General features: G+C 55.8%; 1 pseudogene; it reads left to right on the forward strand.

Annotated features, from left to right (window-relative positions):
- Window positions 1-1,393: 1,393 nt before the first annotated feature.
- Window positions 1,394-4,008, forward strand: LOC147469764 (uncharacterized; annotated as a pseudogene).
- The last annotated feature ends 992 nt before the right edge of the window (window positions 4,009-5,000 follow it).

The following is a 5,000-nucleotide window of genomic DNA, read 5'->3' on the forward strand; positions in this document are numbered from 1 at the left end:
TGAAGAAGGAAAACATCCCGATTCAAGAAATAAAACGAGACATATAATCCTGAAGTGTAACGGAGTGTGAGTTTGATAAACAGAGGAAAACAAGAAGCAACTTCTGAGCGACAGAAAGAAACGTGAGTTGAGATTTCGCAGCGAATTGAAGAAAGTAAATAATTTACTTGTTTGTGAAATGAAATGCTCAAGAATGTAGTATTTAAGTTTGAATTCTAGAAAACTGAAGGAAATATTGTTGGAGGGCAAAAGGAATTACCCACATTTTCCTGAATTCAAATTTTTGATAAGCAATGTATACAAATTATATCCGCTCACCAAATACGTTATCAGTGTTAACTGAAATGAAATGGGCAATGTATCATATAAACTCCCGCCATATACATGTTTTCAAGTAATGAAAACCACTCTATTGAGAAAAGTATTTAATGAAATGTTAAAAGAAGTTCGCTGTCTACGACTGTTCTAACCTGATCGTTTATAGAAAGGCAAAAATCTTGTAGGCATGGGTAGACTTATCAGAAAATGATTATTGAGGACTTGTAAAATTCTATCAATGTTTAATTGCAAATGCGACCTAAGAGAAGCCAAGTGACAGAAATGTATTTATTCATATCCAAGAGTGAAGCATAAAATGCATTTCACACACAAAAAAAAAAAAAAAAAAAAAGTAGAGAAAGTTTCTTCATATTCAAAAAGAAAAGAATGCACTTGTTTTCATCACAAAAACATCAAGTTGAAATGATGGCAGAAGCACAGATACATAAAGGATAATGCTAACGAGTCTGCCATATGTAAAACAGCAACTCATTTCACAAGACAGCATTATAAAAAAAAGTGTAACGACCTAAGAAGATAACGAATTAGATTTGATTTTAAAATGGTATAACATGACCTGTAGCTAATTAGTCACGCTCGAAAGTCATATCGGATCGCGTTGGCAACACGAATGAAAACGAAGCCAAGATAAAGTAAAAGAAGGACTCCTCATAGGGAAGATCATACGTGCCTGTCCTTCTGAAGCTACACTTACTATTGAAGCTTTTAGAAACTGAACGGAGACCAAGAGAATTATGAATCAGCTGACATCAAGGAGAATACAAGTAAGATTGAAAATAAGGAATTAGAGCAAGTAGAAAGATATTGTGCAATAGATTTTTCAGGAGGAGAAGCAGCTGCATCTGAGGCAGACCGCTACTCTAAGACGAGGCGAAAAAACCGTAAAATGCACCAAAAGCAAAGTCAAGTGTCAGCTACAGAAGGCGTTAATTCAAAAGTTGCAAGTATTGGCCTTGCATGAGAGACTGATGCATAATCCCTGATGCATTTTTTTTCTTTGCCATTGCATGATGTGCGGTTGCATGATATAGTGGCACATGTGGTGCATAGCGCAATGGTACAGAGCGTGATGGTGCATGATATGATGTATGATGAGGTAACGTGATGGAACACACTACGTCTCACTCGTGGGGAAATTATTAGAATATGCAGAGACTCGCCAGGCGGAGAGATCGTGCTTGCCCGATTCACTGTCGTGCACGTGCTTGCATGCATCCCTGTCACGGTCTTTCCTGATGACTCGCCTAGTCGAACTCTCCGTACGCGAATCTCCGCTGGTGCTGTGCTGTTTTGCTTGCGGTCTCCCTCCCTGCGGTCTCCTTCCCTGCGGTCTCCCTCCCTGCGGTCTCCCTCCCTGCGGTCTCCCTCCCTGCGGTCTCCTTCCCTGCGGTCTCCCTCCCTGCGTCCTTCCCTGCGGTCTCCCTCCTTGCGGTCTCCTTCCCTGCGGTCTCCCTCCCTGCGGTCTCCCTCCCTGCGGTCTCCTTCCCTGCGGTGCGGTCTCCCTCCCTGCGGTGCGGTCTCCCTCCCTGCGGTGCGGTCTCCCTCCCTGCGGTGCGGTCTCCCTCCCTGCGGTGCGGTCTCCCTCCCTGCGGTGCGGTCTCCCTCCCTGCGGTGCGGTCTCCCTCCCTGCGGTGCGGTCTCCCTCCTGCGGTGCGGTCTCCCTCCCTGCGGACGGGTCTCCCCCCCTGCGGTGCGGTCTCTCGCGCTGCGGTGCGGTCTCCCTCCCTGCGGTGCGGTCTCCCTCCCTGCGGTGCGGTCTCCCTCCCTGCGGTGCGGTCTCCCTCCCTGCGGTGCGGTCTCCCTCCCTGCGGTGCGGTCTCCCTCCCTGCGGTGCGGTCTCCCTCCCTGCGGTGCGGTCTCCCTCCCTGCGGTGCGGTCTCCCTCCCTGCGGTGCTCTCCCCCCCCCCTGCGGTGCGGTCTCCCTCCCTGCGGTGCGGTCTCCCTCCCTGCGGTGCGGTCTCCCTCCCTGCGGTGCGGTCTCCCTCCCTGCGGTGCGGTCTCCCTCCCTGCGGTGCGGTCTCCCTCCCTGCCTACGGTCTCCCTCCCTGCCTACGGTCTCCCTCCCTGCCTACGGTCTCCCTCCCTGCCTACGGTCTCCCTCCCTGCCTACGGTCTCCCTCCCTGCGTCCTTCCCTGCGGTCTCCCTCCCTGCGGTCTCCCTCCCTGCGGCCTCCCTCCCTGCGGCCTCCCTCCCTGCGGTCTCCCTCCCTGCGGTCTCCTTCCCTGCGGTCTCCCTCCCTGCGGTCTCCCTCCCTGCGGTCTCCCTCCCTGCGGTCTCCCTCCCTGCGGTCTCCCTCCCTGCGGTCTCCCTCCCTGCGGTCTCCCTCCCTGCGGTCTCCCTCCCTGCGGTCTCCCTCCCTGCGGTCTCCCTCCCGGCTGCCGCCCTCCCTGCGTCCTTCCCTGCGGTCTCCCTCCCTGCGGTCTCCCTCCCTGCGGTCCCTGCTGTCCTCCTCCTCTGCGGTCTCCTTCTCTGCGGTCTCCCTCCCTGCGGTCTCCCTCCCTGCGGTCTCCCTCCCTGCGGTCTCCCTCCCTGCGGTCTCCCTCCCTGCGGTCTCCCTCTCTGCGGTCTCCCTCCCTGCGGTCTCCCTCCCTGCGGTCTCCCTCCCTGCGGTCTCCCTCCCTGCGGTCTCCTTCTCTGCGGTCTCCCTCCCTGCGGTCTCCCTCCCTGCGGTCTCCCTCCCTGCGGTCTCCCTCCCTGCGGTCTCCCTCCCTGCGGTCTCCCTCCCTGCGGTCTCCCTCCCTGCGGTCTCCCTCCCTGCGGTCTCCCTCCCTGCGGTCTCCTTCCCTGCGGTCTCCCTCCCTGCGGTCTCCCTCCCTGCGGTCTCCCTCCCTGCGGTCTCCCTCCCTGCGTCCTTCCCTGCGGTCTCCCTCCCTGCGGTCTCCCTCCCTGCGGTCTCCCCCCCCGCGTGCCCCCTCCCCCCGGCCTCCCTCCCTGCGGCCTCCCTCCCTGCGGTCTCCTTCCCTGCGGTCTCCTCCCTGCGGTCTCCTTCCCTGCGGTCTCCCTCCCTGCGGTCTCCCTCCCTGCGGTCTCCCTCCCTGCGGTCTCCCTCCCTGCGGTCTCCTTCCCTGCGGTCTCCCTCCCTGCGGTCTCCCTCCCTGCGGTCTCCCTCCCTGCGGTCTCCTTCCCTGCGGTCTCCCTCCCTGCGGTCTCCTTCTCTGCGGTCTCCTTCTCTGCGGTCTCCTTCTCTGCGGTCTCCTTCTCTGCGGTCTCCCTCTCTGCGGTCTCCTTCTCTGCGGTCTCCTTCCCTGCGGTCTCCCTCCCTGCGGTCTCCCTCCCTGCGGTCTCCTTCCCTGCGGTCTCCTTCCCTGCGGTCTCCCTCCCTGCGGTCTCCTTCCCTGCGGTCTCCTTCCCTGCGGTCTCCCTCCCTGCGGTCTCCTTCCCTGCGGTCTCCCACCCTGCGGTCTCCTTCCCTGCGGTCTCCTTCCCTGCGGTCTCCCTCCCTGCGGTCTCCTTCCCTGCGGTCTCCTACCCCTACTGCAGCAAGACCGGACGAGCCGAATACCCGTGTTTCTTCCTGTCGGGGTTGCCTCGCGTCCGTGCCTAGCTCAGTCCTCGCTCCGTGCCCGCGGCACCGGACTAACTCGGCCATGCCTCTTCGCACATCGGAGGGCTGTTGTAGAAGACGAGATGCATGTCGACCGAAAGAGATGAAAGAAACCTTCCAGTAACACTCATATTCTCTTTGGAATTTCATTTTTTGTCCCATATATATATGGATGAATACTAAACAGGAACCTAAAAGGGATTCACTTATAGCATGTGATTCCACGATCGAAGTAAAACGAAAGTAATCGAAGGATTAAAGCCGTGAACACTGAAAGTAAAAAAAAAAAACTGTATACATGACTACACATGGTGGTTTGTAAGTCTTCATTTCTGCTCTCCATATACATCTATTGAGACGGAATTCCTCGGTTCCAAATCTAACTGCCGATCTCTTCCTATCACTAACAATCAAATATGCGCGCACAAACTGACACGGGGATATGTGCATACAGTACGCCGGCCTTGGAGCGCAAAGCAGAGCGTTCCAAGCGAGCGAACGCACAGCATCCACGACGATGATTACACGTTGGACCAGCTCGGCCGCCGCTCGCCAGGCCCTGAGTACGGGGAACGAGGCAATCATGCAATACAATTCATTTCGTGTCCTTTAAAAGGTTCCACCAGTGATCGTTTCTGTTAAGTTACGGCGCCGTCCTCGTCGCGTGGTGCTTGAGGGTCAACGCCGATGAACGGGCGCGCCAGAGACAATGATTCTCCGCTGGACGTTCCGAAAACAGTCCTTCCATCCGCTCTTCATGCGCGTCCGTGATGTTCGGCCGCTTCTTAGAAAGCTCCATTGATGAAAGTCTTTCTCAGCAACTTCTTTATATTAGCGCAAATTTATTCTTCGAATCCATTCTCGCAATTATCGCCAATCAGAGCAGGTGAATGAAAAGGACAAGGCGGAGGAGCGGGAGGGAAGCCTCTCAATGGGGAATGGGACTCGCCCGGAAAAGACAAACAAACAAACAAAGGACCATCACCTGCTCCGCCTGGATCTGCAACTATGAGGCTCTAGTCCGCCTGGAAACTCTGCATCACGCGCCGGGGTTTTATCGATCACCGCTAATCCTCGCGTCTCTCTGCCGTCGCCACCGCCGCCGCCGCTGCCTCC

This window comes from Penaeus japonicus, unplaced genomic scaffold (genome assembly GCF_977035675.1).
Source record: "Penaeus japonicus unplaced genomic scaffold, GWHDUDI00000001_assembly GWHDUDI00000019, whole genome shotgun sequence".
NCBI classification, from domain to species: Eukaryota; Metazoa; Arthropoda; class Malacostraca; order Decapoda; family Penaeidae; genus Penaeus; species Penaeus japonicus.